Consider the following 12,744-nt stretch of genomic DNA (forward strand, 5'->3'; position numbering starts at 1 on the left):
CGTGTAGATGTTCCAGCCAGAGGGCACGAGCCTCCTGCCATGGAGAGTCACTCTCACTTTCAAAATTGGTCTACTCATCCCCCGAATGTCCTTTATGTGGCAAATTTCATCAGCCAAGTCAGAGATAGTGGTCACTCCCCATTATCCCCAGGACCCTGGCAGGACCTGAATTACGGTCTGATACTGGGGTTAGTGTGTTCAAAGGGACTGGCTTTCCCAGAGCCATTAAAGCTGATGTTTGGGTCTCAGCATTACTGATTTGTAAAAGATATTGTGTATAGTTCTCTGTTTAAGCCCATTTTCGTGTGGGGAGCAGTATTTCATTTTATGACCCAGAGTCTTTTGAGTCTTCGTGCCTTGGGATCATGCTTCCCTGGGGTCTCCTGCCGGCCTGGGGCCGGGCTGGGAGGGGCGTTGGGAGGTGTTGCCTGCGTCCCCTTTCGCTGTTGAATCAGAAACGGCAGCACCCCGTGGGTGTTCCAAATGCGCCTCACCACCCCGAAGCCCGCGGTCAGTGTTTGCGGTCCCCATCCCCATCCCCAGGAGGAGGACTCGTCTCGGTGGAGCTTGGCCTCTGTGGCTGGGCATGACACCACACACCCTCTCCGACCTGAGTCCCCTCCAGAAGCCAAATAAAGTAAAATCTGTGGTAAAGAGCCCCTTTACTGATGTGGTGGTCTTCCTCACTGATGGGTGACTGACCAACCATCCTTTCCATGCCGAAGATCACCCCTGAGGAGGCTTCGGTCCCCACGTGCTGGGTCCTCCCCGGGCTGCCATCCTCGGGACAGCCCTTGCAGTAGATGTTCTCAAGGTTGCTCTGCTTGGAATGGGGACGTTCTGCTCTAAGAATTGCTAATTGAAGGTTTGCATCAGTATTTCGCAAGGACTGAGTATTTTTTAAATATATGGAAGCCATTTGGTGAGATTTAAAATCCCCCTGGGTCTCTTGCTATAGATTTTCCCAGGAAGCTTCTGGAGCAGGGATGACAATGGCTCACTGCAGAGCTCGCTGCTCCCCCCCTCTCCCCAGCAGTGGGCAGCCGGCCTTATATGGGCGTGAGGAAGAGAAACTGGTGGTTTACAGATACCGCGGGACTCGCCTGGGGGGAGGGAATTCAGCTCCAGAGAGACTCCGCATTCTTCTCCGTGTGATCAGCCAAACGGAACCCAAACAGAGCACAAGCTTACTGGGTCTATTCTTTTTCACTTTTTTATGACTGTTTAATGCAGAACTGATCTCTTAACATTTCTCCTAATGGTTTTATGTGAATTTTGTTCTTCAGTAAAGACGGTTCATTTTCATTTAAGGATGGTTAACATGCGTTACGTTAGTTTGGGTCTACAATATGATGAGTCAACAGTTGTGTGCATCCCTCTGTGCTCCTCAAGATAAGTGTGCCTCAGTTCCCTTTACCTGTCTCATCCCTCCCCCCACCCACTTCTCTGGCAACCACTAGTGTGTTCTCTGTATTTAAGAGTCTGGCTTTTTGTTTCTCTCTTTTCTTCTTTGTTTGTTGGTTTGTTTCTTAATTTCCACATATGAGTGAGATCATATGGTATTTGTTTTTCTCTAGCTGACTTATTTCACTTAGCATTATAATTTATTTTAATATATGATGCCATCTACATAGTTACGTACTTATAATGCCAGGGGTCTTCTCAGAGCAGTTATTAGGAGGGAGATTTCTAAGGGTCCCTGGGTCTTCCTAATTCGGTAAGTTTGCATCGAGCTCTTTATTTCCCCTCGGCCCTCATTAACACAACAGCCTAAGACCTTTTCTCTACCTTACCAAGTAAAGTAGGTAATGGACACCCACACTGGCCAGCGCCCCACGCTGCCCCAGACCTTGCAGATAGAAGTCGGGGTGTCTTAGCAGTCAGCCCCGGGGCTGCCCCGGGGACCTGGATGTACCGTTGGGCATCAGTCACCAAGGTGCTAGAAATGCTGGTGGCGAGTGGTAGGGAAAGGCGTCTGCAGGAGAGAGAAATGACACTATGTATCACTTGCTCAGCCCTTTGCATCACCGGGGGTATCTGCTGTTAGGACGCTTGGGTCTACTTCCTCCAAATGCTTAAGATACAGTATCCATTTCAGTTCCTCAGGCCGAGTATATGTACATTAAACATTTGTTAATTAACAGATTTACCCAGATGTGTTCCTGTAGACGGCAGAGCTATTTCCGTCCTCCTCTTGGATTGATAATATTTTTTGAAAGTAATGTAATGCATAAAAATAGCAGCTGGACAGATTCTGCCGTTAGAGAGCTGAGTGCATAGTTCGTTCTTTCCCACAGCTTCCCCAGGGCCCTTGCCATAGATTTTCCCCATGGAGCTTCTGGAGCAGGGATGACAATGCCTCACTGCAGAGCTCTCCCCTCCCCGAGCAGTGGGCAGCCCGGCCTTATATGGACACGGGGTAGAGTTCACTCGCTCCTCATCATGGTGACAGCCGACATCAGAAACTGTATGTTACTGGATAACTTGGACTCAAAGCAGAAATCACGAATGTGCTATGGATTCTGATTCCAAATGAATTCTCGTGTTACCAAATGAATAAGCTCAGTCTGAAACATCTTCTCCGGCCCTAAGTGGTGGGTGGTGGGTTGTTGCAGGGGGAGGACTGTTTCTCATAGACAGAGCCATCCCGCCTGTGGGTCAACGGTTCCAGCAGCCAGGGCATGTAGGGCAGAGGCTATGTCCCAGCTGGGTGTGCACTTCTCACTCCCTGGCCAGAGCTGGAGGGTGCAGAGGGGTGATCTAGACCCCGTCCCCTAGTTCACACGGGAGGGAAGGAAGACACCAACATGGGGGGTAAATGACCTGCTCCAATTCTGTCCAGAACAAAACGCAATTTTCAGACATTTTGCACGAGTTCTTTCCCCAGTGTAGTAATATTCTGTGCTTGTATTCCTCCTCCCATATGAAGGGGACTCTCTGGGGATGGAGGAAAAGGACATGGGCCAGATGAAAGGAGGTCTGGCCCTCTTTCCTCAAGTTATGACTCCCTGGTCAGTTCTCCAACCTTCTTTTCAGTTGTTCCGGGAATTCAACATAACTTTAAGAAATGAACTAGGGGCGCCTGGGTGGCTCAGTCGTTAAGCATCTGCCTTCTGCTCAGGGCGTGATCCCAGGGTCCTGGGATCAAGCCCTGCATTGGGCTTTCTTCTCCGCTATGAGCCTGCTTCTTCCTCTCCCACTCCCCCTGCTTGTGTTCCCTTTCTCGCTGGCTGTCTCTCTCTCTGTCAAATAAATAAATAAAATCGAAGGAAGGAAGGAAGGAAGGAAGGAAGGAAGGAAGGAAGGAAGGAAGGAAGAAAGAAAGAAAGAAAGAAAGAAAGAAAGAAAGAAAGAAAGAAAGGAGGAAGAAATGAACTAATATGGCACCTGAGTGGCTCAGTCGGTTGGGTGTCTGACTCTTGATTTCAGCTCAGGTCATGATCTCAGGGTCGTGAGATCGAGCCCTGCGTCGGGCTCTGCAGTCAGTGGGAAGTCTCCTTGGGATTCTCTCTGTCCCTCCCCCCATGTGTGTGCACACACTCTCTCTCTCTCTAAAATAAATAAAATGTAAAAAAAAAAAAAAAGAAATGCATTAGTACTTGATTGCCATCTGCACTTAAAGTAAACCATTGTGCATATATTGCAGTACTGAAAACGCGTTAGTCCTACTTTGCCAATATTCCATGTGTTGTAGACACAAAGGAAGTCGACTGACTGACTTCTCAGACTTCCTTCACCACTCTTGGTCCTAGGATCACCAGCACCAGACCAAGTGGTGTGGCCCTCTGACTTGTCTCTATTCGTTTTACTCTCTTTCTTTATATATTTTATATTTTCCCTTCTTCCGTGGGGGTGGAGGGCCGCTGGCTGGAGGCGTCTGTTACAGCCCTTCTGTGGGAGCAGAGTGGTGCTCCGGGTGGCGTGAAGATTAATAGCACAGAAAGCCGTAAGGAGCACAGGCGAGGCATCTGGTTGAGCAAATAGAGACAGCTTTGTCCTTGCTCGTTAACTTACCTAAAGGGGTCCTGAAATTCTCGGGTTTTTCCAACTGAGGTCAGTTTTAATTATTTCTGTTCCTTAGGCAGGTTCGCGTTCCCCCAACCCTTTGGCTTTTGACTGTAAATGGGACAGATAGGTTATTCCAACTTTTTAATGCCAACAACCTTCACAGGGCACCTGTTTCCCTGAGCAGCCAGATATTTTAGAAATTGATAAATACCAGACACTGTTTAAGTCCGAATTGTTGGGAATTGTTGAGATGGTCGGGCTACAGTGGGAGAAAGAGAACCCACAGCTTCAGCTGGTTCCCGGAACTCTGTGCTCAGCCCGCGCGTGAGGGCACGGGCATGTCCCCCAGCACTCAGCACTCAGCCAGCCATGCTCGCCCCCCGTGGGCCTGACAGCGCGAGCCACAGGACCAGAGAGGAGTCTCACGTGCGGGGTGGCCACAGCCCTCCACAGGCTGTGTGTAGCTATTGTGTTCTTTCCTACAGCTGAGAGTTTCCCACAGTCTGTGGGTCCCTGGACTTGAGTCAAAGTATGAGTAAATAATTCTTAACCTCACAGGATTCCTTAAATTCAACAACGTAAATCAAAGCAAAAGAAAGCAGAGAGACGCTGAGTGAAAGGGGAAGCAGGAAGAGTGGACAGAGGACTGGCGGAGGTGGGTGGAGGCAGGTGAATGGGCAGCAGAAAGACTCACTGTGTTTGGCGCTTGCTGTCAGCTCAGAAGGGCAGCGCCCAAGACGGGAAAGCAGGAAGCTGAGGCCTAGGCTCAGGGAGAGGGGGAGAGGGGTCCAGAGCCGCCAGGAACGCACGCGGTCGGCAGGGTCTTCTCTCTGCAGTGAGCTGCAGTCTTGCTCCTGAGAGAACCTTCTGTCCTGTGTTGCCATCACAAACCGCAGCCTCACATGCGAATAGCCAGGATTTCAACGTAAAACGGAAACGGCTCACTACGGATCCAAAAACCAGGTAGAGCCCCGCAGCGCCGTGGGGAGAGCCTCCGTTCGTGGTCCACGCCCGCCGCAGGTCTCCATGGCAACGCGGCATCCGCAGACACTGGCGCGGGTGGGTAAGAGCAAGGGCGCGGCCGCCGCAGACCTCTGCCCGGAGCTCCACGCAGGCAGACGCTTCTTCATGGTGCACTCCGCACACTTCACGGAAGCCACCTGCGCTATTTCCTGCGCTGTCACAGCCCAGAGAGGATGGCGACTTACTCAGAGAGAGCGGAGACATCACCTGGGTCCGGGGCTTGGAGAACCCCGTCCACACATAGCTCTCACCCGCTTTCAAAGTCGTGTGGTTCTTTTAGTGTAGTTTTGGGAAGGCGCTGGTTCTGCCTCATCCGGGGCCGCGGTGGCTGAGCACCTCGCCTGCTGGGTTAGTCTCGGCAGTGGGAGTGGTGTTCCAAGAGGTGTAGACAGTGTCCACCTAACTTGATCACTTGTAGTGAGGTGCTCTTAAAGATTCCTGTGTGTTTATTTTTGAGAGAGAGAGAGGAGGAACAGAGGGGGAGGGACAAGCAGACTCCTCACTGAGCACAGAGCCTGATGCGGGGCTCAATCCCAGGACCCTGAGATCATGACCTGAGCCGAAACCAAGAGTAGGGCGCTCAACCGACGGACCCACCCAGGCGCCCCAGTGATGTGCTTTTAAAGTGACGTTTCTTATATATTTGCCGTCATAAGAAAACCCCGGCTTCCTTTTAGCCGTGGGAGCCGACACGCATTCAACACTCACACAAGCATCGTGTACCATCTACAGACAAGGCACTTGTCTAAGAAGGGGGTGCGTGAGTGAACGGGGGTGCCCTGAACAGCAGGGGCAAAGGGAAACACTGGGGGCAGGCAAGGTCCAAGAGCAAAAGTCAGGGACGGTGAGGAGGTTGTGTCCGAGTCTTGGGGAGGTGAGAAGCAGTTTGGGAGACGTCCCTAGAGAAGGCATGTGACTTACAAGTCAAGTCACAGAGCTTTTCCTGTGGGGTGGTTGGCGAGGTTCGTGTTTTGCTGATCCTTCCATTGGGGTCTAGTTCTAGCCAAAGAAAACGCCATGAAACTCACACACGGCCATAGCTGGCGACTAGAATTGGAAAACAAATGTGTTCATTCGACACACGCTGATTACGCATTTACCACGTGTCCACTCCCGTCTCGGCACCAGAGGACAGACGTACACAAAGCAGTCAATATCCCTGATTTTTCGGAGCTTCCTAGCCCCATGCTCTCCAAAAGAATCTACTGCAAAGACGGAAATATTCTGTATCTACGCTGCCCATCACGGCTACTTGAGTATTTGAAATGTGGTTAGTGAAATTATTTTAGTTCATTTTAGTTAATGAAAATTCAAATTCGATAGCCTCTGTGGCTGCCATGGTGAAGATCCCAGTTCTAGCGAGTGTGGACTTGGAGAGCGGGGGAGACAAGGAACTCATTGTGAATCTCTAAGAATGTTCTAGATATCAAGTCCTAGACAAAAATAAAGCACAAGATAAAATCAGGGTTTTGCGAAAGTAAGACTTGGTTTTTGCAAGCTGCTGGGCTTATCTCTTTACAGAAAGGATGTTATCTCAAAAACATAGAGACCCACAAGCAGGACATTTTGAAAGCGGTGTCTGTGCCAATCGTGATTCATTACACCCTCCACCTTGCCCGCAGCCACTTGCGGGAAATTTGCGTTTCCAATGTGAGCTCAGATCAGGGCCTCCCCTTTTGGAAACTCCCTGCCCAGTTCCTTTGGTGCAGGAGACCTTGGGTCCTCCAGCCCTCAGCATTGGAACAGCAGGCTATTCTTTCTCTTTCTAGCAAGATCAAGTAAGCATTTTCATAAAGCAAGGCCTTCAGGACGCTGTTGTAGAGATGCGTTAATGGCACAGCTGGAGAAGAGAAAAGCAATGGCAGGAGCTCTGGCCCACTCTCCGCTCTCGCCAGCCCAGTATGGTAATTATTTCATTCGTCAGAAGGACCATTATGACACAAGTCAGGATTTGATAGAAAACGGGCCAGCTTGGAGCTCATCCAAATGGAAGAATACATGATTAAAATCCTAAAAAGACAAAATTATAATACTGCGTCACTGAGTGGACTCAAAGAACATCATTCTGGACAGAATCTGATGGCTGAAAGTCAATGCTTACAGAGAAAATGTGTCTTCATTATCGTTGAAATCACCATATTCTTTACCCCCAGGACAAACTACCCTGCGTTGTTTCCTGCCAGGAAAACACATAGTTAAATAAGAGAAGCCAGGGAAGCCACTGGTGAAGATTAATCACAGTGGTTGTGGCCTCGCCTTCATCAGCCTCCAGAGAATGGCCTGAGACACGGCTGCTGATGGCAAGCAGATATTTGACAAATAATGGCGTTAGCAGAGATCACATTTCCGACAGGAGCAGTCCATGTTCACTGACGAGTAATAAAGCATTGACATGTTGACTGTCTTAGTATCTGAGTGCAGAGGAAGAATTTTCAACGTTCTCCTATTTGATTTCTCCATTTTCCCTCTTTTTGTGAACACTACATACAAACACACCCAAACGCTTGTTCTGGTAGCCCGCGCCACATCCCTTCATGATGGAGAAATCCTGCTGTGCTCGAGATTCCAGGTGTGGCTCACGGAACATGGTTGAGTCGGTGCCCCAGACACAACCACGTATCCAAACGTTCTCCTCGGAATTTACACCTAAACAGACGACGTGTTGAGTAGACATGGTCAGAGCTCAAGCAGAAGAGGGAGCTGCGTTGAGAGAAAACCTTTTTTTTTTTTTTTTTGTACTTAGGTCTCTGTTCTCCCAAGCCCTTGACCATAAACTGTGATCAGATTGTGTGTGTGTGTGTGCAGAACACCAAACTGTTGGTGAAAGTATGGTTTTTGCGGAAGCACAAAATTGGCCCTGAGAGGCCGGCCGGCTGGTCAGAGCGGGTGGAGGAGCCCCTGGGAGCTCCCCATGGATTCTGGGGGCGGCTGGAGCCAGCAGAACCACGGGACACAGGCTGTCCACACCAGCCTCTGGCCCTGGGGGTGGTGACCAAAGGATTAAGTGGGCTCTGGCCCAGAGTTGACAGTTGTAGGGAAATGGCCTTTCATGGCTTTAAGGAAAATAGAACGTCAGTTCGGGATAATGGTGATAGCAATGATGTTGTGTCTCAATTGAAAATCTCACACAGACTCCAAAAGACTGCTGGTAGACAGGGGAAAGAGAACTGAACATATCTACTGTTCTCCAGACCTAACCAAAGCTCTGCCTCGAGAAGCCCTTCGTCTTTCTTACCTTCTGATGGAATGTTCTGACAAGTATAGCATTAAAGCATTTCCCCTTTCTATTACAGAAAGAGCACCAGTCTTCAAAGACCTTTGTTTTGTTTTATTCACTTCCAATTCATTCTTAGTAAACAATTGCAGGATTTCTAAAAAGACCAGAGCAAGGTTGTTACCAAACTTGATTTGCTTTCTAAAAGTAATTCTAAAAATAGCAATGTTTGCTCTGAGTTTGTCTTCTCTCACGCGCGGGAAGAGTGTCTCGCACGGTTTGGTCTTCCTATGGAGCGAGCGTGAGCGCCGCACCTGCCCGCACAGTTCATCTCAAAGTGCTTCCCAGGTGGGCGGTCTTAGAAGGGGCTGGACGCCGCGTCCACGTACTCTTGCTGCAGGCTGCTTCTGTAACAAACAGAAAACGAGTAGAGCGTGTGGCAGTGTTGAAATTACTTTTTGTTTTCTTCGAAGATAGTAAAATAGTAACGAGAGAAAAATGGCAGAAATGACCAGACCAGCTGCGCACATTTTCCGTGCTGCAGGGCCTTTTGACCTCGCCACCTAAATGAGCACATCCCGGGGGTAATCTGGGAAGAAGGGAATCAGGGTCCTCCCGTCTCTGCTTTATGTTCTTGCTCCACACGTCGGAGGGCGTTTCACTTGTCCGTCAAAGTCACAGAGAGACACCATGTGCATCACTGGCGGCTGGATGAGCATAAAATAAATTTATTTCTAACCGCTTTAGGCATTTCAGAATTTTCTGAAGAAGCTGCCCGACCTGAGATCCTGAGCAGCCTGTGATTCTGAGCCCTCTGGCATCCCACCCAAACTAGCCCATTGTGGTGTAGACAACTAAATCATTCAAGTCGTCCCATGTCTGACTCATGGGAAGTACAAAGTAGGCCTTCAAAAAGGCATATGTCCCCACTGATGGGAAAGGTCAAAATATCCCTGTCCCTTCCCTCTCTGTGTCCAGCCTAAAAGTTTGAATTCTAAAAGAATGGAAGCGGGCAATGCCGTCCCTGTAACCCACTACAGACCCTGTGTTGAAGACCCTTTCCCCCTGAGCCACCGTGAGGACCTTAAAAATCCCACCATAGAAACAGAAGGTTTTGTATCCAAAACACTGCTGGGATGCATAATTCCTCAAGGATTGGAACCAGAAAGGGGGGACGGGGAAGGCAAAACAAAGTGGAAATGAATTGGAAGTCATTAATGCTGGGTAAATAATATCTTTGGCCTCACAGTCCTTGGCCGCCTTGTCAGCATTGGTGTTTTTTATTAAACTGTTGTCTTTGCGAGGCACTGTAATTATTCTTCAAACTTAAAATCTGTTTTAAATAAAGAAACAGAAGGACGAATGAATTCTATGTGAGCTTGGGCCCTGTAATGAAAATTAAAGTGCTGGCATGTTTTAGCTCTGCATGGTAGTAATTAAATTTTTTTTAAAAAATACACTTCAAGTGGCGATAATGGCGTTTTTAAAGCCTTGTGAGGATAATGGTCGTATTTCAAAAGAACCCAAGCATCCAGATCAGTTTGAGGCGTTGCACCCGTATTTAGCATCTGTCAACAAAGCTAGCGTTTCTCAGATTTGGTAGAAGACGTGTTGCCAGGGCCTCTGAGGATACACAAGTCTGCAACGAGATGGGACAAAATTCACAGAATTCCGTAATTCTCTAGGAAGCAGTTCACTTCTGTTTATGTGGCTTTTAACATCCTGCTCTCCAGCCCAGCCCAGAGAAGGGGCAGATCTCATGCCCCAGCAGCCAGGGGCACCAGCCACGTCCCCACAGCAGCAGGAACGAGGGCTGAGCAGGAGGAGGCCAGGCTTCCTGCACTCGGAGGCCTTGGGGTGAATTCCTCCTCCTTCAACACCTGATATTTTACAAATATTTGTATTTCTCTCCAGAGAATGAGAGAATTATGGGTCTAGTACGTTGACAAGCCTTCTCCCCACTGTCCCACCCAGGAAGAAGGGAAGGAGACAGGAGACTGATGAGAGTTCCTTCTGGACTTGGAGGGCTTTCCTGGAAAAATAAACAAAACTCAGAATAGATTTATATATATCCAGAGTAAAATCCATCTTCAAAACTCCATTAATGAAAAGTGTAGTATATTATCACATAAGAAAATAATCTAACTCCTAACTCAACGTTGAACCAAAAAAGTTCAGCTCTCCTTCAACATCAGAATTTTCCTTTGAGACTTGCAGCTAACATTGAGACCCACTTAAAATTTCAAGATATTAAGATTCATTTCATAGGCTTCACTTAAAAGAAACCCAGTGGCAGACATGCCATTGACAAGAAGTTAAATAAGCCTGTGCCGTGGCTGCTCTCGCCAGAGCTCTCGAGGAAACTGCCCCCTAGGAAAAGCTTAGCTTTAACATGAGCCTGCTTCCCCTGCAGGAAGGAGCCCTCCCCCATCCCACCCGCCAGTACACATGAACATGGGTGTCCCAGATGTTGGTGCCCACGTGCCACTCCGGCCCGGGCCCCTCTGCCCCAGTGAGCTTTCCCTTTGCTCATTCCTCTGTCAACCCTCAGTCAAAGCTCCTTCTCCTCCACATGTACTGATCTCAGCAGGATTTAGGAAAGCACACAATCTCCTAACCTTTTTCACATTAAACTCTCAGCTGCTGCTTTCACTGGACCCCTGACTTCCTGACCCATCACTCATATGAAGACTGTCACCTCATCCTCATCACCTTCTTCTGAGTTTCTCCTTTTTCTCCTTCGGTCCTGGCCATCAGATGTAAACCTAGCTTTCAAGCAGCTGCCTAACCAGTGTGGAGGGCACAGAACTATTTCCTCCCTGGATCTGGATGCTACACTTCTGAACCCCATCATAAAATCCTGTCACCCCTTTTTCACCAAACATGCTCCTGCATTGGCTCACATGGGATGTACTTCCACCCAAAAATCCAGGGCCTTTTTTCAATAAGTTTTTGTTGTGCTCCTTTTTGGTTTTGTTTTTTGACTATTGGTCTTCCATGCATACAATTAATTTTTGAACCCCAATCCAGGATTTTGCTTTGACTGCTGTGAGGTTGCTGAAAGATGCACCCAGCGTTTCTGACTTGGAGATGGGGGCATGTGGGTGTTCTACCCTGAGTCTTTCTCTCTTACTTGTCCAGTACTGAGCTGATTCAAACACAGACATTCCATGAAGATGGCTAGTAACCAAAAAGGAGATTTCTAAATGTTAATTGCCACTGATATTTTTAGGACTTTATTTTGAGGATAGCATTGATCAAAAGGGGTATGTGGCCATCTGCATACCCTTGAGTAGAATAATCAGACTAAGGAAGTAAACAAAAAGAACTTTGTGGATGAAAACAAACTCCTGAATTCCCGAAGATTAAAAAGACTTCTTTAGTAGAAGGAAATAAAATTTAACAAAACGGGTGCCCTTCAAAAATGTCAGTTATCTTGGAAGGAAAGATGAGTAATGGAAATCTCATGTTGATCAGAAGGCTGAATAGATTAGTCCCATGAAACTGGCATTGACGGAGGGCGCGGGGCCCTGGACTGCCATCCCATGTCCCTTCCCAGCAGTCACGGGAGCGGGCTGAGAAAGTTTCCCAGATAAGATCATTCCTCCTAGAATTAAGGTATATAAGATACAATAAATAACCCCAGGATTTTGGGGTTATTTTTAGGCTTATTATATATTTTAGGTTTATTTAATATTATACATATATATTTAATAAATATATTTTAAAAATTAAATATATATCTTTAGGTTTATTACATATTTTAGGTTTATTAAATATTATATCTTTGATGTGCACATGTTTCCAGGAGAATAGCACTTTGCTATCATAGAAAACCCTTTATCACACGCTCAACATGGCATTTTAGTCATTTTTAGCATTTAATCTTATCTTAGAAATTAAAATGAAGCCTCCTGTGTATTTTGAGTGCCCTTAAACTGTATGAGAATGCACTACTGCCTTATTACACTTGTCCAGTTTTTATATCCAACCTAGTCCAGATGTTCCTAAACACTTTGCCCAGGAATTGATGATTATTTTTGAAAACAGCAAGTGTTCTAGACCTCCTTGTCCTTTGGGCATGAATATCCCGCATTCTTTAGGAAACATGGGGAGGTGTCACTGTCCTAGGAGAGAACTCTGGGATCAAACTTCTCTTCTGGTCTGGTTTTGGCTGTTCCAGGAATTCGGTGTGTCATTCCCATTTCCCCCCATGTGCCCCAGTGATCTCTATATTCTGCTGGCTGTGCGTCAACAGGAACTCCCAGAATAAACCGGCAGGGAGCTGGCTCACAGATAGGAAGGGAGGCAGGGGCTGCGGGCACTGCCAGGACCACACTCCCACCCTGAATAACTGGGGGAATCCCCTCACCTTCGCTTTGTTTTTAGATAAGAATGCAACATCCCACTCTGGGAGTTTCCAAGTATCCTTACTGTATTTCACGGAAATTTAGAACATAAAAGAAACACATACAGTTGGATCTTTCCAGAAGTTATTG

At 47.6% G+C, this 12,744-nt stretch overlaps 1 protein-coding gene across 1 annotated transcript in view; it reads left to right on the top strand.

Annotated features, from left to right (window-relative positions):
• COL4A2 (collagen type IV alpha 2 chain) overlaps positions 1–12,744 on the top strand; it is a 172,860-nt gene that overhangs the window by 46,539 nt on the left and 113,577 nt on the right. The window lies entirely within an intron of this gene.

Source organism: Ursus maritimus, unplaced genomic scaffold (assembly GCF_017311325.1).
Source record: "Ursus maritimus isolate PB19 unplaced genomic scaffold, ASM1731132v1 scaffold_10, whole genome shotgun sequence".
Classification (NCBI taxonomy): domain Eukaryota; kingdom Metazoa; phylum Chordata; class Mammalia; order Carnivora; family Ursidae; genus Ursus; species Ursus maritimus.